The following is a 24,125-nucleotide window of genomic DNA, read 5'->3' as shown; positions in this document are numbered from 1 at the left end:
TTCAGGCAGAAATGAAACTACTGATCCACCGTAGAAATGTAGATGAAGCATGGAAGAAATGCTTAGCAAGCAGTGCTGGCATGGGTTAGGGACAGAGGAAGGGAGGCTGGGCTCTTCCCTGTTTTAGAATCAATGAATTCCATCCCATTGGACCCCTTCTCTAGCTTTCTGGTCCAAATCCTTCTTAATCCTTCACTTTCTACTCAGTCCTCATATGTTCTTTTCCTTTGTGAACTATGATAATGAATTTGAAGAAATACAGATAGCAAGGTACCCACAAGAGGGAGAACAGCCTGCCAAAAAATCAAGATGATTTATGATCTATCTCAATTTAGTTATGTCTCTGAAACAAGGCAGTCACAAGGGACAGATAGTCCATGATGTAGAAAGTGCTCTGGATTCTAATCCTGACTCTCTGGGTATGTGATACTGAGCTTCAGCTTCTTTAACTGTAAAACTAGAGGAAAACAGAATTATCTGTGTTTCCTTTTCCGTTTCAGTATCCAGAATCTCATTAGCTAAAATATGAACTGAGCTATTACTATAGAAATACTTCAAGTTGTATTTTTGCTCTTCATTGGTGGCATGGAATTTGAAATCAGGTCTTTCACATAGGCTCAACTGATACTCTCCCATTTGGGCAATGCCTGCAGCCCAGCTTTGAAATGGTTATTTTGGACATGGCATCTCACAGACTTTTTCTGTATGAATTTTCTGGATCTCCTGAGTTGGTAGGATTATAGGCCTGAGCCAATGGTGCTAGCTTTATGGTCAACTTTTAGGTTTTACTTTCTTATGAACTGACCCCTGGGTGAACCCCAAACACTACCCGATAGTCTCTTCCACCTGAATAACTGATTTGGCTAGTTGTTTAATTTGATCATTGCAAAGTAAGGGTAGATTATTTAGATCTTCTAAAGTAGAAATTATTTTCTTTTGATATTCCATTTAATCAAATGAATCCCACAATTATCTAATTTTTGCTTTGAGCAGACATTGATCTACTCCTAAAGGTAATAATATTTCCTCACTTGCAAAGGGTTTCCAAGCAACAAGGGTGAATAATCTTTTCCACTGGGGTGGAAAAGATTCAATGTTGCTGGACTTTACATGATTTTCACACTAAATATTGATTTTTTTTTTTGGTCAGACTTGTCAACCAAAGAGACACAGAAAGTTAAATAGGAATAAAAAGTTGCTGCGCTAGACATTTATTTTCTTTTCAATCCATGTGGAGGTGAAACAGCTTCCCTTGGTGGGAAGGACAAGTCTTCTCACCTTTTAAGAGTTTATCACCAGTCCTGGGGCAAAGTTACAATCTGTTAACAAAGAACTATTGTAATCAAAGGAATCCAACAAAGCTTTCTATTACTGCTTGCCTGGGAAAGAAAGTTTTTCTTTCCCTAACTAGTTATTAAAGTACTTATATTTAAACCAGGGATATTTCAATGACATCAGAATAAGGTCCAACTCTAAGCCTTTGTGAAAACTTAAATTACTGCTTGAAAATGTTCTGTTAACTTTCAATTTTCTCATGTTTTCCATCTTTGAAAAAAAAATACCTTGTTACAGTCTCTTCTGAGTGGCTGTCTTGACTCAGTTAAATGGTAGAGCTTCCCCCACTGCCCCCCCCACTTTTTTTTAAGAGAAGGAACTGAGGAACAATGATATTCTTTGAACTTGGTTGAAGGTAGCTATTTAAAATTTGCTAAATTGGATGCCCTGAACATTTTAGTTCTATTGGGCACACTCATCTGATAAGTCTTTGATACGTATCTCTATCAGCTTGCGGTTATGCTAAAAATTAAAGACAGGTGGGGAAAGCAAGCCAAAGCCCTAAGAAGCAAATCTAGAACATGTTACAACATTGTTATTATTGGCTGGGGTCAGAGCTCCTCAGCTTTGCCCTGCATCAGGAGAAGGGGGGTTGTTTGGAGATGCTGAGGGAGGCCTGGAATTGGATTCTTACTGAGTTGACAGTAGGCTGAAAGGCTGGAGTTCAGGGTACAGAGGAGTGTGTCCAGGTGGCCAGGGGAAAAAGGATCAAAGAAAGAATGGAGTGGCTCTCTGTTTTAGAAGACAGGGACCTCGTGGCTTGTCTATACACTCTTGTGGGTGGTGGGGGAGGGGTTGTGGGGCTTGAACGCAAGGCACTGTTCCTGAGCTTTGTGCTCAAGGCTGGCTCTTCGCCACATTGACCCACAGTGCTACTTCTGGTATTTTAGTGGATAATTAGAGGTAAGAGTCTCTTGGACTTTCCTGCCCAGCTGGTTTTGAACCATGATCCTCAGATCTCAATCTCCTGAGTGAGTAGCTAGGATTACAGATGTGATCCATGAGCCAGCAGCACCTGTCTTAGTTCATGCATTTTTTTTTTTTTGCCAGTCCTGGGCTTAAGCTCAGGGCCTGAGCACTATCCTTGGACTTTCTCAAGGCTAGAGCTCTACCACTTGAGCCTCAGCACCACTTCCGGCTTTTTTCCTACATGTATGTGGTACCGAGGAATCGAACCCGGGTCTTTGTGCATACTAGGCAAGCAACTCCCTAAGCCAAACTCCCGGCCCCTAGTCCATGCATTTTTAACAATGTATAGCCTCAACAAATCTCATCCTCTCTGGTGTTTAAATGAGCAGCAAACTTCGGAAGTCAGATTAATTATTTCTTTACATTTAGGAGACATTTTATAAAGTCATTCTAAAATAGAAAGGTAACATTAGGAAAGCCAATGTGATTTTTAAAAATTCAGAGGATTATATATATATATATGTGTGTGTGTGTATATACATACACACATACAGTTATTTATAATATAATATATAGTTATATATAATGTAATATATAATATAAATATAATAAGAATATTATAAATAATATAAACATAATATATAATAATATGTAATATTATATATATATTTGTGCTATAATCCTGGGGTTTGCAGTCAGGACCTGGGCACTATTCCTGAGCTATTTTGTTAGCACATTACCACTTGAGCTACAACTTTACTTCTGGCCATTCAGTGATTAATTGAAGATAACAGTCTCAAACTTTCCTGCCCTAGGTGGTTCAAACCATAGGTGGTGTCTGCAGATCTCAGCTGCCTGAGTAGCTAGGATTTCAGGCGTAAGCCACCAGCACCTTGCCAGAGGATTATATTAAAAACAAAAAGACCCAAGGATTGGGATGACAAGGAAAATATACAGCCACCTTCTTCTTCCCTGGCACTCTAACAATTGCTAGCCAGTGAAGTCCTGTATTATTTTAGTAAGTTTAACCACTAAGTGAAGTTTTCTAGTGGAACAAAACATTCTAAGAGCTGAAGAAGACACCGTTCACACCTAGTGAGATATAGCATTGCCCCTAGAAAGAAATGTTGTCCCTCTTTGTCCTACAAAAAAAAAAGACACATACTCCAGGTCTGTATTATTTGCACACAACTTTACCATAAGTTCCTCATACAAAGCAAGTGCAGATATGTCAGAACACTGAGCAACGTGCTCACAAAATCCCTGCTAGCCCTCAGGAGGCAGCAGCCCTTGTGTGTGGAATCATTACTCCTAAAAGGCATTTCCAGGAGGCAGAAGCCAACGCCCCAAGGCCTTGGAAGCCACCCAGGGAAGGATGTATGGACAAGAGCCCAGGACATGATCATGGTAGACCCACAGACAGAGCTTGGCTGGGAGGCCCATATGGCAAGCAAGTCCATCCAGAAGCTTGACAATGAGACATCTCAGCAGAGAATCACCCTTCTCTCTTGATCACGCTGCAAGCTTTGGATTCCATCCCTTATAGAATTTGACATACACAGCCACTCACGTCACCAGGGAACCAGAAGCTGGCATGGGACAGGGTAAGAGATCTTGCTCCCTGCCATCCACAACCCATGAGACATAGCATCTACTTTTTTATTTTTCCTGATTTTCCATACCAGTGACACCTCTTTACATTCCTGAAAGCAGTCCAATACCTTGACATTCTCACCAACACTTGTTATTTTTATTTCCCAAGCTTTGCTTGAATAACACCTTCTATCTCCATTTTCCTTCCTTTTGTTTGGCCCCAACACCTACCACACTAACCTTCACCAACTGCTTATCTCAACCTGGGGACCTTACATGGAGTGACTCAGTTAACCATGTTCCAGACCCCAATTCAGCGATGAGGAATTTGACACTAGACAATTAGCAACCAGCCCAATTTTACAAAGCCAGAAAATTAAGATTTAAAGTCAGATTTTTGAGCTATCTGAACTTACAGCCTTACTGATATCATGCTGGACATTAAACAGAGAGCCTGTGAATGTTAGGCCAGCACTTTACCACTGAGCTGCCTCCTGGCCTCACCATGGCCTTTTAATGATGATATTATCCTGTTGCTTAAATATAAGCTACATCATAGTTGTTCTCAATAATCATTTGAAGCCAGAAAGAAACTGTGGGGAAGCAAGGATATAAATTCATGCCATGTCAGGAAGAGTGATCCCGGGAAGAACCTGAATCACTTACCTTCTTTAGCACAGAAATTCTGGGTGGATAGTCAGCAGACCATTGACATTCAAACCAGAAAGCTTGCTAGGGAGCTATGCTCCTGGCCTCCATACCACACCCCTTCAATCCATTGCTAGACTCGGTACAGAGGGAAATCTGTGTTTATGCCAAATTCCTCCTCATGTGATTCCTACACATGAATATCTAAGAAACATAGATTTTTCAAACAGTAAGATCTATCCCAAATGACCCATGGAACAGTGTCTTTTTCTTTCCCTTTCTCTTGTGTGCGAGTGCTAGGGCTTGAATTCAGGTCCTGGCCATTGTCTCTTAACCTTATTCCTGAAGGTTGCTGCTCTACCATTTAAGCCATAGCTCCATTGCTGGCTTTTTGCTGTTACTTGGAAGTAAGAGTCTCATAAGCTTTCCTACCTAGGCTGGCTTCAAATTGTGATCCTCCAATCTCAGCCTCGTAAGTAGCTAGGATCACAGGTGAGAGCTACTGGTATAGGGTTTCTTTCATTTGTTTGCTTGCTTGACATTTGGGGGTACTTTGTTTATTTGTTTGTCAGGTTTTTTGGCAGTGGGGTGGTGATTCTGAGGGTATTTTTTTGTTTGTTCTATGAAGCACATACAGCAGCAACCAATGTACTTCAAATAGGATATTTATAGAAAAGGAAAAGCAACTGCTCTTCAAATTAAAAAAAAAATGAAAGTGGGGATAATTTAGTTAACTACAAAGCTACTTGGTTTGTTTTGGACTTCATGAGTTTTGTTTGGGTTTGGTTTGAGATTTTTTCCCCTATTGAAAGATTTTGATGTTTGAGCCTGCAGGGCTCACATTCCTTAAAATGTTCTTGGCATGCAAATGTGGGGCTGGTGGTCCTTTGGGAATGATGCCAGGTTAGCCAGGAGCAGCCCACAAGCTCTCAGGGCCAATGTGAAACAGGGCATTGCTGAAGGACCAGAGAGAATCGACTCCTGGGCAGGGATGGATTTTAGAAATGTTGTGAAAAGACATACTATTTCAAACCTGGAAGGAATTGTAACGATTATCCAGTGGAGACCCCGAGCTGTTACAGACTAAAGACAGAAGAGCTTGCTGGCTCCAAGAACCCAGACCAAGGCTGCTGAATACAGGTGAGGGTGCCTGAAAGAGTCACCAGTGTCTCCTAGTGGCCGTTCATTATATACTTCCACAAGTTTACTTCCTTTCTATCTCCCCCTTGCCATCTGGGGCTTTTGTCAATATTTCCCTTTAAATTGAGTTGTGTTTTGTTCATATTTACTGGAGAAGCAATTATAAGCAATACTGTGAGCAGAAGGTCAGTGGTGGGAAGATAGAAGGTCTCAACTCTCTGTATTTCCCTGTGGAACTTAGGGACTCTGTGGATTTAGACAAGATAAGCCACCCTATAGTTGAATTCCACGGAGTGAAATACAGTACTTATTGGGGTATGCGAAGAGCCTGGACCCTGCTCGCTCTTCATCAAAAGGGATATTTCCAAATGTTAAGAGAGCAGGTAGTACCCTATATTCTGGTCATCAGAGATGAGATTTAACTTATAATTTAAAGTCCCCCCTAACCTGTAACCTCTCAGGGTGGGTTGGAGATGCTTAGCAAAGGCCCATGCCATACTGCTCTATGACTTCAAGCTATTTCCCCACTCTGACAGCCTCTCCTTGATTATTTATGTTTGCTCTGTCACACAGCTGAGTTGGCAGTGGATACCCTTTCCAGCTGACAGCAAAAATGAAGGGATAGTTTTCACTTTTCCTGTTTTTCCTGGTGGTAAGATCATGATCTAAAGAATACCAGGTGATATGTTCCTCAGCTCAAACATCTGATTTCTCTCCTGCTGTCTATAGATCAAAATACAACACTTTCAGTCCAGCATAAAAGCCCTCCACCATCTTACTCCAACATAGTTTCTCACTGAATCAAAGTCTTGCGAAGCTACAATTCCACTGGCCTTCAGTACTTCATAATCAACCCAAGGCCCCAAATCCACCGAGAATTAGTGCTTCTCAATCTGGATGACCACTAAGACTACCTGGGAAGCCATGAAAACTCCCAAAGCCTGGGCCATACCAAGGACTCACAGAATCAGAATCTCTGGGATTCAGAGAACTTAATCACCGTTAATTTGAAAACCTCTCTAGATCATTCCAATGTGCATGAGAAAGAACCACTACTCTTGGACCTCACCTTGTACCTACAAACATATAACCTTCAGGAACAGGAACCAAGGTTTTTAAATAAACACTCCAGAGCTTGTAATGGGAACAGTCATTTGAGAATGAGGACTCACCCAACCTCCATAGCCTGCAAAAGAAGAGACAGAGACCCACATGGCTCTTTTCAAAGCAAATTCACATGAGGACTAAAAGCAATCTCACTCCAGATGTGCAGACACCATATCTCAAACTCTTTCCGCCAGGCTATCCTCCTGTGCCCATCATCTATAGCAATGGCCCTTGGTTCCCGGACCCTAAAATACACACTGGCTTTCACAATGTCATTGTCACTGTCCCTACTGGAATAGCAATGCCATTTCCTCTAGTTTCATTCAGTCCTAGGTTTGATTTCCTTGAAGGCTGGTTCCACTTCTTGTGTAAGCTTACTCGGCCACACTCCAGCACACCCCACTTGTGTTTCTCTTGACCCTTGTAGCACCTATGGTCATGCATTAGCACTGAGTTATTCTTTAACAACACAAGATAGACTTTCCCAGGGGGCAGAGACCAAGGCTTATGTTCTTTTCATATCCGCCCTGTGCTCTCAGAATAAGCCTACAGCAAATGCTCTCCCATCCCAGACAGAAATCCTCTAGGCTCAGTCAAGTGCACCTTGAAAATCACCTTTGAGGCCCCTTTCAGAAACCTCTGGCAATGAGTGTGGGGAAAGAATTGCTTTCAATGTTTTTTCTTTCCTATTTCATTTTTAAAGACTGGCCTTGAGGTTTATGTCACTTGCAATCAAGTGGCAGTAAATTTGATGTGCAGAATATCTAACATTTCAAGAGATCAGCATGACATATGCATAGATATTATGCATATCTTCTTTTGTGTGCTGTCTTTCAGCAAATGTCAATGGCTTTTCAGAGTAACAGACAATCCCAGGCTATTGCCATACCTGCACATAGAAGGCTAGAATAGAATCCACTTAACCCTTAAAATAGGCAGAAAATTCTTCTAATGCCTAGGAGAATAAAGGGGCATTCAAATATGGCAGCTTTCATTTAGCTCCTCAGCACTTAGCTCAGTTGATCTCTTCAAATCAAAAGCTATCAAAGCCTCTGAACCTGGAGGTCAGCTTTCTGGTGTCTCATTAAGAAGACCCTCCAGTTACTAATTGGTTTTATTAGAGTTTTAATATGAATTTTTCATGTGTGTGTGTGTGTGCAAATAAGTATGGAAGGGATAAATTACCTTGCTAAAGGTTAGCACTGAGGGTTCTGCACTGGTAAAAACATACAATGGTATAGACAGTTTGGACCATCAAGTCAGCCTAGGACCAGCAATGCTACTCATAGGTACCTTGCCAAGAGAAATAAAACAGTATGTCCATACTAAAAGTTCTACATAAATACTTAGAACAGCAATATTCATAATGGTCAAAACGTGGCAGAGAGAGCAATCCCCATCAGCTGATGATTAGATCAATAAATTGTGATATCTCCATTAACTTCAACACTTAGCTGTCACAAGGAATAAAATACTGATGCCAATGATTCTTGAAAACTTGAAGCCAAGATACTTATTGTACACTGCATTCCCATGAAATGGGCAAATCTCTATAGTCAGAAAGAGGATTTGTGGGTATTCTAGGTACAGAGTTGCTTCTTCTTATGGAATCAGTATTTGAACTCAGGGCCTGCTGCTTGCAAGGCAGGTGCTGTACCACTTCAGCTATGCCTCCATTCACTTTTTGTTTTTGTATTTTTTTTCCAAGTATGTTCTCCCATTTATACCTAGGCCAGCTGGGACCAGTCTCCTAGTCATGCTTCCAGTATACTGGAATGATAGGTTCTTGCCACCACTTCCAGCTCTTTAATGTTTTAGTTAAGGAGTCCGAGAAACTTTTTTTTCCCAGATTGGCCTCAAAATGAGACACGCACTATCTTCACTTCAAAACAAGAGTTAGGATTAATTTTAACTCCGTTTTGCCTCAAAGTGTAATTGATTCCATTTTGTTTCCAAGAAAGGAAAATATTCTAAAATTGTGATCACTGTGCATGTGAACATACTAAAGTCCATTGAACTTCACACTTCAAATCACTTTAAATTGTGAGGTGAATAAATTATGTATCAATAACATATTTATCAAAAATATTTGAGCCATTCAAATCAAAACAACTTTGAGATTCCACCTCACTCCAGTTAGAATGACCATGATCAAGAAATATAATAACAACAGATGCTGGCAGAAATGTGGCCAGGAGGTAGTGCTACTACACTGTTGATGGGAGTGTAGACTCATTCAACCTCTCTGGAAAGCAGTATGAGATTTCCTCAAAAGACTAAACATAGAGCTCCCCTATGACCCAGCAATTCCACTCCTTGGCATTTACCTACTCATCCAGAAACAAATACATACTAAAGCCACCAGCACAACGATGTTCATTGCAGCACTATTTATCATAGCAAAGATATGGAACCAACCCAGATGCCCTTCAGTAGATGATTGGATCAACAAGATGTGGTATTTATACACAATGGAATTCTGTGCTGCCATCAGAAAGAATGGCATTGCCCCATTTGTAAGGAAATGGAAAGACTTGGAAAAAAATCATATTAAGTGAACTAAGCCAAACCCAAAGAAACATAGGCTCAATGCTTTCCCTAATTTGTAATAATTAGTACACCTAGCACTCTCCTAGCAGAGGATTACAATAGTGAAAAAGGTAGATACATAAGGTCATATAGGATGAGGTTAAAGGAAAGGATCTCCAGGATATGGAAACAAGAGCTTTATCCTGTGTGATTGGTGTTCTTAATGTTATTTTGCTTCTCTTTTGTTGCCCTTTGGTTAATTTCATATTGTTACTGTATCTGACTTTGTTACCTGGCATATTGTATATATGTTTATTTGTTTATTTGAAATAGGAAAGGGAAAGGAGGAAAACAAGATGATTTGGAGGGGTGGGGAGAGGGGAAATAGGAACAAAAACATGAGAAGGGGTATCAATGTGTGAGAAGTAATGCACCTACTATCTGGCAAATGTAACTATAACCCCTCTATACATTACAATAATAAATAAATAAAAATTTAAAAAATATATTTGAGCCAGGCATGGTAGCTCACATCTGTAATACTAGCTACTCAAGAGGCTGAGATCGGAGGATCACAGTTCAAAGCCATCCTGGGCACTAAAGTCTGTGAGATTTTTATCTCCAATTAACCACTAGAAAACCAGAAGTGGCGCTGTGGCTCCAGGAGTAGGGTGGTAGCCTTGAGCTGAAGAGGTCAGGGACAGTGCCTAGGCCCAGAGTTCAAGTCCCCATGACTGACAAAAAAAATTTTTTTGAAGACCCCAGTCGTTTGTGTATTTGTGTGTATATATGATGTGAAGTGTGTGTGTGTGTACGTGGAGGGGACACGTGCATGCATGCACTCCATACACATGTCAGTACTGGGGTTTGACTCAGGGGCTTAGGTGTTTGGGTCAAGACTAGTATCATACCACTTGAACCACAGTTCAGTTTTTTGTGATTACTTGGAGATAAGAATCTCATGGACTTTCCTGCCAAGCTGTCTGCAAACCTCAATCCTCAGATCTCAGCAGCTAGGATTACAGATGTGAGCCTACCAGCACCTGGCCCCAATCCTTCTTTACACTAGCAGTACAAGCTTAAACAACTTGTTTAACCTTTCCAGGGCTCATTAGTAAAAGACACATGCATATATTATTCTAAAGAACAAATAAAATAATCCATAGGGAAGGCTTAACTTTATAATAAGCCCTCAGTAAATACTAATCATTTTATTTTCTATTATTTCTTAACTCATATAGGAAGAATGTCAATCTTGGTGCTTCTGACCATAAATCCAACCAGAAAGAGACAATAATGTAATAATGATGTCAGGAAAGGAAGTCAGAAATAAGAAAGCTTTCCCAGAATCCTTTCCCTCCATGCTTCAGTCTGACCCAACCCTATCCTTATCATCAATGTGGAAAAGAACTTAATGATCTCCTTCCTTCTCCGCATAATTTCCACTCGATGAACTGTCATTTTGTCTGCTACAGTGGTGTTGCAGAACTTGTGAAGACTTGGGAAGACTAACCAAGAGAAGCAAAATGTATTTAATTAAAGCAATGGGTGGAAGGCAAGTGGAAGGATGCTTACCTGGAAAGCGTACCTCATACATCTTCGCAGGCTGAGAAAAATTCCATTCTGAAGGGCACTGAAGCCATTGCTATCTGGAACAGCCAGCCAGTGAGAAATTATGCTCCAGGTTTCAGCTCAGCCAGCTTTCATTACTGTTGAGAAATAGCACCAATATAATTCAACCCAGCTTGAGTCTTACCTCCTCCTTAAAGACTCTGGCCATCCCAGCTCTCAGCAGTGACTCCCACCAGTGAATTCCAGGAGGATTAATGTGATAACACAGGAGATCAACCAGGACTGAGGCCAGCACATTAGGAACTGTTCAGAAACTATCTCCCCGCTTCCCTCTTGCACTTATTATTGGCACGGGTCCTTAGGCTCTCAGAAAAACTTCACTCTGGGTTGTTATTTATCTTTTTAGCTATACATTTCCCAGTTCCCTAACCCATCTGTAAGCCCAGGAAGGTCAGAGTACCAGACTTGCCTATTTCTGAGCATCATGAGCAACTCTGTAATAAGAATCTCAATAAACATTTGTTTATGATAAGAATACCCATTCTGCCCATGTTTTTGGCAGAACAATACCTGTGGGAGAAAGTAATACTGTGTGTATTATGTGATCCAAAAGCTTATTCTGTCACTAAGACTTCCAGTCAAAGTTGCATGAATAGATGGGAGGACTGACTTTAACACAGAGGGGGTAGGAAAGTTGTGTTTAATAAAGGACAGAATGTACTCAAGGAAAGTTTATAGCTAACCCTGTTGGCTCAACTTTCCCTCAACCTCCATCCAGTTGTCATTATGCATCTAGGACTGATTCTTGAAGGCAGCAATAGTGAGAAGCATTATAGAGATTGTCTGAAAGACATGAGTAAATTTTTTTAGCCCAGTCTAACCCTTTCTTGCTGGACATGTTACAGAATAACTCTGTCTTAACCTCCTTGGCTGAAACCCATGGGATAACAAAATCCACACTTTACTATCATCCTAAAATGAAAGGCAGAAGAATTGTCAAAAATGGCAGAGCTTCAGTCAGAAATTCTTAGAAATGCTGGAATACCCTGTGGATCAATAGCCTTCCTCTTTCTGCCATAGTCTCTTGAAACAAGTTTCATTTTCCCTGACTGTGAATTGAGAATGAGAATTTGTGCCTGTGATGAAGCCATCAAATGCCCACTTTCTTGTCTTAAATATTCAGTAAGTCAACATTTGCAAGCCATCTTTCAGGTCACAAGTCTCTTCCTTGATACCCAAGTATAATCAATGAAATGAGTACAAAATAATAATGTATAACTGTTACAATAAAAAAAAAGAAAAAAAAATAATGTATAACTGCTAACCCAGAATCATAGAAATCTCTTGCGCTAATTTCTCTTTGCTCTTGTCACTTCTCCCCCTCCCACCATCTGAAATTGACTTGGAAGACATGTGTTACAGAAGATAAACATCCATCTGCATCAGTGAATCTCTTGTACGGAGCATAGCCACTCATCAGTCCATCCTTGAGAGCCTCATCCTGAAGCCAAACTGTTTTGTAAAAGAAAAAAATAATAATGCATTGTGTTGAACCACTGCCACTGGGGACTTTATTATAGTCAGATTGTCTTTGGGAAAGCTTAATTAATATGAATTGTATCCATGGATCTGGATTTATACACATAACTCTTGAGTTATAACAGCTCAACAATGGTTGACTCTCTTCCATTCCTGGACCCGTTATCCATATTGAAATAGACCAATACACTTATTCCCCCTTTGGAGCAAACGTGTTTCTAGGAAAGTTTCATTATACAGATAGGAGCTAGTCTTCTTAAGCTTACTATCAAGCAGTGTCTTCCAGAGATATCTTTAAATTCCTGTGTGGTTTGGGATAGGATGCTCAGCTTGCAACATATCTAGGATCAAAGGGAGGCAGAGTTCCTGAAGCAAAGCGGCTTCCTTCCCTCAGCAAATGGGAGCCCTTCCAGATTTTCTGGAGCAGGCTTAACTTACCTGTGACTTACCACGCATGCTCCAAGCACTCAGAAGTCATCTTTCCTTTCTTACTGTGACTAATTTGGAACTATTTCTTTCTCAGCTTCTTTGATATGGGCAATATATTCTTTTTCATTCTCTGTCTAAAATTTCAGAGTTCTACAACTAGATAGACAAAATTTTAAAATGAATAAATGAATATTTCAAGCCAGAAATCCCTCATCAAAGTCTAGATACAGTTTTAGTGAAATAGAACCCTGCTAAAAAATCTGCCTGTCCAGTTCCATTCCACAGCTGAGCTGGTTCTACCCAAAAGTGGAGATCTGCAAAAGGTGGAATGGAATACACAGAGTAAGAAACATGGAGCAGGTCACACTGGGGCTGGGAAGAATGAGAGGTGGTACAGTAAGCTGGTAAAACAGTTATTTGGACAGAAACAGGAGAAGATTGGGGAAGCATAATGATATTAGTCATTGTTATTTAATTACTAATTAACTTCAGAGAAAATAAACCAGTGTTGGTGGCTCATACTTATTATCCTAGCTAATCAGATCCAAGGATCAAAGATCTAAGTATCTAAGGATCATGGATCAAAGCCTTCCCAAGCAGGAAAGACAATGAGACTCTTATCTGCAGTTAATCACCAGAAACCCAGAAGCAGCTGGCTCAAAGCAGTAGCGTGCTAGCCTTGAGCAAACAGAGCTCATGGAGAGTACTCAGGCCCTAAGTTCAAGCCCAGTGACCACCACCACCACCAGCAAAACAAAATAGACCCAGATTGTTGAGAAGCAGAAATTAGGGCCAGGAGTTCATTTTGATCACAACTGACAGGTATTTCCCTGTTTTATCCCTCCCTGTTCAGGACACACTTGAGCCTCTGTGGCCTGCAAAGGCCAGTGTTCAGAGAGATGAACGATCAGATTTCTTGGCCCTGGCTGCAAAATAATCTGTTCACATGTACAGGGAACCCAGCAATTGGGAATCACTTCACACTGACAATTCTTGAGGCCCAGTATTTGTTTAGTGATTAGAGAGCATTTTAGAAAAGGGGGTGGTTTTATTTTCGATGTTCCATTTGGGGGTAGGGTGGTATACTGCCTACTTCTCTGGTTACCTGTAATAACCTGAATTAACTAGCACACACTTTCCAAATTTTCCAGTGATGTCTTACTATCTCTGAGCAATTGCCCAGCGGGCCTGCCCCTTAATTGGAGTTTTGTAAGTGATAGTCTCTTTTGAGGTAATGCCAGGGGAATAAACTTGGGAATCAGATGCAACCCCCTAATTTAACCCAGCTCTCTCTTACACACCTGGAACTACAACTCCTTTTAACATCCCCCGATGGCTGACTTCAACAAAACTGAGACTGTGATCCTACCTTACACTCCTAACGACTCACTTTGGAAAAGGGGAATGATGAGACAGATCGAAGTGAAATCTGCATGATTGGGGGAGAAATATTTCCAACCAAGTATCTATTAAATTAATAGATACTCTCAAGAGGAAACTGGAACAATTCAATATTGAGCTAAAGAAATGACAAGGAAGAGTTTTACTGTGAAAGTAACTTGCTTTACTGTGAAATTAAGCTTTCTACAGCTTAATTCTTCTGCTCTTCAACCTTCTTGCTCAACATTTTTTTTTCTGATAGTGGATAGTGTGTATGTGTGCATATGCATGCTTGTGTGTGTATGCCTCTTTATGTGTGTACATGTATTTATGACTATGTGTTTGAATTGTAGCTTCAAAACTATTTCAGTATTCCATTTTCCTGGAAGGCACAAACATGAATTTTTATATGACAGTGTTTCCATTTCAAGGCTAAATCATATCAAGAAAATGAAAAAACAAAACTCGATCTTTTTCAGGTGTTCATATCTGATCAGAAATACTGACATTGTACAAAGTCACTGTAGTGAAATGCATTTTTGTGACAGAACACAAAGATCTGAGAGGTAGAACAAAACGATTTTCATTTAGAAAAGTCTCACATCATCTAGGCCCCTTCTGTACTCTCTAACATGGTCATTCTAAAAAAGCTTTTCAGTATTCCAAATCTAAATGGATATTTCTTTCTGAGACCAAAAATAGATACGTAATTAATATAAAATTTAGTGTTTTACCCTTTCTCTCCCTCAAAAAAAAATAAATTACCTGACCTTCAAAACATGTCTGTGTCTAGCTTTGTTAAGAACTGCATTTATGTTTTCCTTTGGTAGGAGACCAGCAGTTTAGTCCGGACTGTCAATCAAAGTCTACAGGTTCAAAGGTCTCCATTTATTTATCTTGGTGTCCATATTAACCAGTTAAATGGTTGAACAGCAGTCAATGACTGAGAAAAACAGATATTTGAGAAGTCAAACATTTGGTCCTTGAATAATTACAGAAGTTCTTTGGTAGAGTTTATTAGACACTAATTATTGAATAAGCATAAGGAACTGTATATTTTGCTAACTTTGAAAATAATAAATCATTCGAAACTACACACATCATTTACAAATAGTTGATAGAAATTGCTTTGTAGACATATCAAAAACAGGCTCCAAGGGGCATTAATTTTTCAACTACTGACATCTAGACATATGAAACTGACCTGCCACCCACCCACCCTCTCTCCTCCCCTCCCCCTACATACGTAATATGGCACAAAAGCCAAGATTTAAAACTAGTAAGTTAGAGTGAGGGTATGGGTGAGGGAGGCACTTTCCACACTTTCACCAGGCCAGGAGCCCCATTTTCTAAGCAAATTCACCAGCTGCCCTCTCAGCATGGGTCATCTTCCTGACTCCCTCATGTCTGTCAGTAACTCTGCCAGTCTCTGAAACAAGAAATCTATCATCATCAATCCCTTCACCAGTGTGTGCAGTGTGTGACTGAGTTCTGTCATCTCCACTCAGAGCCTCTCGATTCACACCTTCCCTCCCACAGGGGAAAGGTAGCTGTGTTTATTATTTATATATTTTTAGTCTAAACTAGGAGAAGAGATGCTGCTGAGAAGACAGATATTTCAGCAGCATCACCCTAGCCCAAGAATCCACCAGCTCCCTCCACAATTCGTATGTCGATCTATCTGGGTAGACAAAGAACACTGAGACAAGATGCAATATGCTTAGGACAAAGCTCAGCCTCACCCACGTTTTGACGATGGATGTCCAGATCTAGGAAAAAACCAACTTCTGGTGTGTAATCCATCTCATTTATTATATTAGCCACAGGGAACCAATGGGAGAGCAGAGAGAATTATCTAGACAATTAATAGCTCGCCTAAAATAGGTAACCCAGGATGCCATTAACTCCTTGTTTACCTTCACTTTCTCCTTTTCTTTGGATATGCATGGGGTATGCCTGCTATTAATTATAATGATGAGTGTTACTTTTCTAATATTATCCTAACCTTTTACTGGTGCTAAGATCTGGTGATTGGCATCAGTTACCTCAATCTGCTTCCTACCAGGCAAGTCTCATTATCAACCTCATCCCTTTAAGGCTTTTAGATAATAGAAAAAGGTAATATAAAATAAATTCAGCTTACTCCCCTACATGTTCATAAATTTCTTCCTATCAGAACTATCTTACCCACATAAATTCTGCTCTTTGGACCATTTATTTCTCATACTCTAAGAAAGGGGGTGCCTCTAATAAGTTGGTTTGTCTCTGTCTCTCTCCTCTCTCTTTCCCCTCCCCCTCTTTCTCTTTCTTCTCTCTCTCTCTCTTTCTCCTCTCTCTTCTTCTGTCTCTGTCTCTGTCTTGAACTCAGGGTTTTATGCTTGCTAAGTAAGCACTCTACCACTTAAGCTACATTTCTCATTGTTTATTTGTTTATTGGTTTTGCTTTAGTTATTTTCCAGATGCAGTCTCATAGTTTTTGCCCTAGCCTGCGCAGATCATAGTCTTCAATTACACCTTCCCAAGAGCTGAGATGCCTGGAATTAGTCTCATGAACAGCTTTTTGGTTGTTGTTAAAAGTTGTCTCACTAATTTGGCCTGAGTTGGCCTCAGATTTCTATCTTCTTTATTTCACATTCTTCTACTAAGATGTGTGTTCTTGCTTTTTGTCTTCACTAAGAAAACACACAGGCTTCTAACTTAAAGGATAGCTTGGCCATAGAAACACACACTTTTTATTCCTTTTTTTCCTTTTGAGACACGATCAGTCTAGACTGGCTTTGAAGTTGCACTCCTTCTGCCTTAGCCTCCAGGGTACTGGGATTATAGGATGAACCACCATATTCAGTGGAGTCTTCTTTCTTTTCCTTTTCCTTTTTTCTTTCTATCTTTAAAATAGTTACGCAAAGCAATATATGAATCTAATGCATCTTAACCAGTGCCATCCCTCTCATCATTCTCCCCCATCCCTCCCAACCTCACCCCTACCCTTAATTTTCTTAACTTTTTAGAATATGGATGACATTTTTATGACTACATTCTTAGTATCCCTGCTCAATGCCACTAATCCTAGAATACTTCTCTAGTGAAAAAAGCTATCAAAGGAGATGTCTGAGAAAGGATGTTTATACCACCCTTGTGTGCTTCTTGGCTATTTCTGCAAATGGCACTTCTGTGACAGGAAATGACAAACAGATGCCCCTGGACCCTCCATGCCCAAAGTGACTGTTCAGAAGGTCAGCACGTGGCCTCTTCATTTGGGAACAGTCAAAGCCCTGGCTTTTTAATTGGAGGTGTCATATGTCACAGCTGCCATAGATTAGGGGCAGTCTTTTCAAATGAAACCTTCCTTTTATTATTGCTGTTGTTTTGTTGTTGTTCAGCCCCAGAGTCAGGTGAAAGGGGAAAATGTGAACATATTTGAAGTGTCAGGTAGGCAAACAAGGTACCTTCCATGATTAAATGCACTGGGGCTGAGTATCTTAAAATGCCCAAGGCAGTCCATACCACACCGCTCCCCCAACACACACACACAAATGATCCAACTCGATAACGAAGTAAGCTCCATGGTGAATTCAGGATGGTTAATTCTCTGTTGAAAGGAAGAATATCCTGAGGTTTTGATAACAATTTCATCAGTTAACACCATTTTGAACAAAAACAACATCATTAGGAAAACAAAAAATGGTTTCTCCAAAGGAAAACTAGGATGGAACCATTAGTGTGGTATCTCTGTTTGGTATATTGATTGCCAAAAAATAAAAATTAAAAAGAAAGTTCTGTTCTCAAGGATGCTCCCCTGACATGTTCCAGTTTCATTGTCTCCAAGACTTATTTTACTTTTTGAAGCTACACTGTTCTCAAAATGAAAATTGCAGTTATGTGGAACTCAGTATGAACAGCCACCACCAAAAAATGGTAGAGTTGTTCTGCTTGCAGGAAGGATAGACAAAATGGGCTTCCACCTTACAGGCTCCCGGACAACCTTCACCAACACCACCCTTCTCTCCTACATGTTGTCTCCTCCGACTGTACAAATGTTACCCAGAAATCCACTGCACAGCTCTTGAACTATGGAGTGGGAAAGCATGTGTTAGTGTACATATCCACTTTAAGGCAAACCTACCTCGACCCCTTGGCCTCAAAAGATAACCTCTTGGAAATATTTCTCCTATCAATTTATCTAGTGGGTCCTGAAGAGCAATAGCCTTGACAGACATTCCTTGATGACTTCTAACTAATTAGAAAATCATGTCTGTGAATGTCATGCAAGTAGAATTTATAAGCAGTGGAAGTAACTATAAAACAGGTAACTTTACAGAAAAAAGGCCTATTATTTCAGCATGCCTCAGGCACTTCTCTGCCCTCCTGACACCCACCTTCATTGTACTGAAAATAATGCCATGCTTATAAAGCAAAAATTAGAAACTTTGATTCTCATTTGCCATTTGGAGTCTAGAAAATATGATGGCTTCAGGCCAAGATTGCATTCTAAACTCCTAATTGTATTGGATACTCATCATTCTTCCAAATAGCCAGAAGGTACACTAGATAAAAATGATGTATGTAAAATTATAAAAAAAACTGTTTAGGTTAAAATTTTTAAATTCATCAATAAAGAAATATTTGTCTTAGTCCATTAGGGCCATTATAACAAAATATCTTTCATTGGGTAAACAACTAGAATTTATCTCTCACACTCCCAAAGGCTGGGAAGCTTGGATGTGGGCACTGGCAGATGTGCTGTCTGGGGAGAACCTGTTCCTCACAGCTGGCATCTCCTTGCTGTATCCTCACATAGCCAACAAGGTGAGCAAGATCCTCAGGCTCTTATAAAGGAACTGATCTCTTTCCCATAGGTTCTGTCTTCATGATATAATCATGATTCCATTCACAAAGACCCCATCTCACAAATCTATCACAATTAGGGACCAGGCTTCAACACAGGAATTCAAGGAGGAAACAAATCTTAAGGCCGTGGCAAAATGTATAGAAAGCCAGGTACCAGTGATTCATCTTTGTAAGGCTAGCTTCTTGGGAGGCAGAGTTCAAGGTCAGCCTTGAGACATTTTTTATTTTTTAGATTCCAACCTAAACTATGGCAGGATATACGGAGGATTGTAGTCCAGGCCAGTCTGGGAAAAAGGTATATACCTATCTTCTCAGAGAGAATCAGAGCAAAAAGGGCTATAGATGTGGTTCCAATAATAGAGTACCTGCCTAGCAAGAGAAAAGCTCTGAGTTAAAATCCCAGTACCTGAACCTTACAACAAAATGGATAGAGAAAATAATTCCAGTACACCACAAGCCATCCAAACTGCACTATCAAGTTAGAAAATTATTCTAAGTGCCATTCTCCACTTGAAACAGGGGTCTCACTTCTGCCTGGGGTGGCTTCTCTCTGAAAACATTCACAATGGCCTCCACTTCCTGGCCACATAGCCCCAGGGCTTAATCTGTGTGCATATGACAGAAGCACTGATGTGTGAATGATGAGTTTTCTTGCTACTCCATGGAAAGGTCTACACAGGAGCTGAGAGAAGCCTCCAACCAAGAGTCAGGAACCTGAAAAGAACTGTCTGCCAGTACTTGAAGAGAATCCTCCAGGCACAGCCTTCAACCAAGGCCTAGCCAATACCTGAACAGCTCATAAGACACCTTCAACCAAAATTGCTCCCATATTCATGGCAATCATGCCTTTCTTCTATCGGCCATGCATTTATGAACAGTGGAATATTAGCAAAGTTCATATGCTGAAAATAGTTAACGAGAAAGGAAATCAGAAGAAAAACAATTCTGACAAAAGAAGATCCACAGGAGTTGGGTGTGGTGGCTCAGGCCTGTAATCCTAGCTACTCAGGACGCTGAGATCTGAGGATCAAGTTTCAAAGTCAACCCAGGCACAAAAGGACCTGAGAGTCTTATCTCCAATTAATCTCTAGAAAATGGGAAGGGGGGGGGTGGCTCAAGGGTAGGGTGGTAGTCTTGAGCTGAAATGCTCAGGGACAACACCTAGGCCAAGTTCAAGCCCTATGACCCACAGAAGAAGAAGAGGAGGAGAAGGAGGAGGAGGAGGAGGAGGAGGAGGAGGAGGAGGAGGAGGAGGAGGAGGAGGAAGAAGAGGAGGAGAAGAAGAAGAAGAAGAAGAAGAAGAAGAAGAAGAAGAACAACAACAACAACAACAACAACAACAACAACAACAACAACTACTACTACTACTACTACTACTAAGGATAATAAGAATTTTTTTTGTCAGTCATGAGACATGAACTCTGGGCCTGGGTGGTATTCCTGAGCAATTCAGCCCAAGGCTATCATTCTACCATTTGAGCCACAGGGCCACTTTAGGTTTTCTGGTGGTTAATTGGAGATAAGAGTCTCACAGACTTTTGTGCTCAGGCTGGCTTTGAACCTCAATCCTCAGATCTCAGGCTTCTGAGTAGATAGGATTATAGGAGAGAACAGCCAGTACCTGGTGAAAATATTTTTAAATCGATTTTGAGGATATCAATTATGTGTGCCCCTTTCTAATTTCCAGACCTATCCCCTTGAAGCTATTAATTTTTTCCTTGGTCCTAGGGCTTGACATCAGGGTCTGGGTACTGTCCTTGAGCCTCTTTGTACTCAAGGCTAGCTCACTACCACTTGAGCTACAAGCACTACTTCAACTCGAGCTTTTCCTGAGTAGTTAATTGGATATAAGAGTCTCGTGGACTTTCTGCCCAGGGTGGCTTCAAACCACAATCCTCAGATCTCAGCCTCAGCCTCTTGAATAGCTAGAATTACAGGCGTGAGCCATCGATACCCAGCTCACTTTCTCTCTCTTTTCTGTGGCCAAAAAGACTTACTAAGTTTCAGAATTGAAAGAGTCCAGGCCTCTGGTTCACCCATGCGCAACTGCAGACAGTGAGGCCCACAGCTGGAAGAAGCCTTTCCAAGTGGTGCAGGCCACTGGTGGCAGAGTTTGTGGAAAGTGGAACCTCAGATTCCATCCCAGAGCTCTTATTCACCCCCTCTCTCTAAGGCCATCCTCCTTGGGATGCTGTGCTTCAGTTGTCTGCAAGAGTAGTGTGAGGAAAGAAGAAGAAGAAAAAACCCAGAGTGCGGCAGAGATTTTTTAGCTTTTGGCTCCACTAAAGCTGCTGTGGTTTCCTTCGGCAGCCATCCAAGGTCCCTGCAAAGACTGTTTTCTCCCCAACTCAATTAGACAGAACACTGGGGGAAGATCCGGCTGAGAAATTCTCTGGGGTCTCATCTGTTAATTGAAGCTACTGTCAGGTCTCTTTTTTTGCCCACAGTATGACAAATGCACAAAGATCTTTTCTCTCTTTCTTTATAGCTCTCTTTATTTCTCAGACAACATTAGGCCAGATTACAAGTAAGAAAGAGTACAATTTATTTTAAAATGGAAAAAAAACAGTCAAAAGGGAACCGATAGGTCTCAACACTGTGGATATTTTCAGCATTTGATGCCAAGAGTAGCCATTTTTTATGGAGGAAGGAAGTCTCGTTTGGGGAACTTCCATTGAATTGTGGGAGCTCTGAGCTGGCCCATCTCCTAGCAGCCATGTTTCAATCTCCTGCTGGTTAAATTCATGCATGGTCTCAGGTTCTTTGGGTCATCAATGCATTAGTGATTGACAAATTAACCGCCTGTGTCTATATAGACACTCGTGGTCCCGAGCTAATGGTTAATTTATTTAATGAACAGCTCTTCCTGTCCTAATAAAAAGTGTAGAGTGTCAAAAGTATACCAGACTCATCTGGCTGTGGTGGTTCATGCCTGTAATACTAACTGTTCTGGAGGCTGAGCTATGGGGATCAAGGTTCGAAACCAACCTGGGCAGAGAATTTGCAAGACTTACCTCTAATTAAATGGGGAAAAAAAAAAAACAGAAGTAGAGCTGTGGCCCAAGTAGTAAAGCACTAACCTTGAACCAAAATGTCTCTTTAGACAGCATTCAAGCTCAGGTCTCAGTACTGGCTTGCACATGCACTGGTACATGCACACACACACACACACACACACACACACCCACATACACACACATGCACACACAGTTTATTAAACTAGGAAGTATGATAAATAGGTGTGGGGAGGAGAAGGAATTCCTATTTGTATTTACTGGCCATGGTTTAGTTATAGTTTAAATGCATCCTCAAAGATTCATGTGCTAGAAGCCAATTCCTCAGTGTAGTGATACTGACAGTTCCTGGAACCTTTAAGAGTGAGGCCTAGTGGAAGGGAATTATTACCTGGAGGGGGGGGGTGCCCTCAGGAATGATGAATATAGCTTTCTTGGACCCTGGTAATCTGAGATGCTACAAAAAGAACAAGTCTGGCACCTGCATCTGGGTAGCTTCCTATGTCCTATCTCCGTCTCCCTCTCCCACACATCTCTGTCATGCCTTTTACCTTGTCATGTAGCCATGAGGCTCTGGCCATGGCCATAAGATCCTGGACCTCCAGACTTGTCAGCTAAATAAAACCTTTCTTCTTTATCTACTACCAAGTATCAGACATTTTTCTGTAGCAAATGAAAATAGTAACAAACTAATGCAGTACCTATTACATGAGTTCCTGGCCCTCAGCTCAAATTAGGGACAGCTGAAATGTATGCTCCCCAAGACTTCAAGTATAATGGGAAAATGGGATAAATCAGTCTGTACTTAACCAACAAGAAGTTCAGTGCCCTGAAACTCAAGCCAAATGAAGACTGTTGAATAAAATTGCATGTAGTTTTAGAACAGAAATGACAACCAATGCATTATTCCAAAGTAAAGGAGGAGAGAAAAAAAAAGACTTACCCAACAAGAATAAAACCATATCTCAGATGGATAGGGACAATAAAAGATCAGAGACACACAAAAAAAAGAAAACCTAAGAATTTTCCAGTCACTAAAATCATGACAAATTCTCTTTGTCTTCCTCTTTTGTGCTGATGGAACATGCTCTCTATTTTTCACAGCACCGGTTGCTTTCTGCTTTTCATCATAGCTTTAATGGCTACATCCCTCCCTTATTCCATGGTTAAGTTCGTGAGCATGCTGGTTGTATTGACTTCTCATTCATGTTAGTTGAACTGAGGTGCAATTTCAAACTGGAGGGATGTATGTTGGCCATTGATGCGGGCCTGACCTTCAGTGAACAGGGAAGCAGGAAAGGCGAATCCTGGAGCCCAGCAGTTTACACTTAGATCTTGGTTGGCTCTCACTGGTCTATGACTTAGGATGAGCTGTTAATCTACGCTCTGCCCAAGTTTTCTCACATATAAAATGAAGATAGGAACAATACTTCCTAATGTCACTATCAGATATAATATGCTTATTTATGGGAGAAAAAAGAAACACTAAAAATTGTGGGGAAATTTGTCCTATTATAAGGCCAAACATGTCACTGAAAAGCTGTCTCCTGTGTTACATAGATTCACTATTTTTTAGCCAGTTTGTAATCTGAGCTACATGGGTCTCACCCCCACCTTCCCTCCCTGGAATTCTGGGGATTTAAACCCAGGGTCATGCACATGTTACAAGAGCACCTTACCATTGAGTTCCATCCACAATCAAATAAGGTTGCCTGTTTAATTTTCTTCCCTTGGAACAAAGGGCCAGACCTAGGGCCTAGCACATACTAGAGAGACACTCTACCATTGAGCTACACCCCCAGCCTTGATTTGAGTCACAACATAGTTGAGACTCGATTTCATATTTAAAAATACTCCCTTCATTTTCACCATTATTAAAGAGAAACTCTAATAAAGACAGAGCATTTGTTACCAAGTTCAGTGATTCATATTTTTAAAAAATGAGAGTTAAAGGAAAATTGGCAGCTTCATATTTCAAGTCAGTCATTAGTCTGTTCTTTGACCTCAAAATATGTATGGCAGAGACAAGAATTATTTTAGAAGGTTCTTTGAAGATGGGCGTGGTAGCTCACTCCTGTAATC

At 40.7% G+C, this 24,125-nt stretch overlaps 1 long non-coding RNA gene across 1 annotated transcript in view; it reads right to left on the bottom strand.

Annotated features, from left to right (window-relative positions):
- LOC150048827 (uncharacterized) overlaps positions 1-24,125 on the bottom strand; it is a 103,356-nt gene that overhangs the window by 59,268 nt on the left and 19,963 nt on the right. Inside the window, exon 2 of the long non-coding RNA XR_016539151.1 lies at positions 10,850-10,970. This is a non-coding gene — a long non-coding RNA (uncharacterized LOC150048827). The remainder of the gene's footprint in view (positions 1-10,849; positions 10,971-24,125) is intronic.

The sequence above is a fragment of the Megascapheus bottae genome, chromosome 21, assembly GCF_031878675.1.
Source record: "Megascapheus bottae isolate mThoBot1 chromosome 21, mThoBot2.hap1, whole genome shotgun sequence".
In the NCBI taxonomy this organism is placed as follows: domain Eukaryota; kingdom Metazoa; phylum Chordata; class Mammalia; order Rodentia; family Geomyidae; genus Megascapheus; species Megascapheus bottae.
Note: the sequence above shows the minus strand (reverse complement) of the source record. Positions and strands in the feature narration are given on the sequence as shown.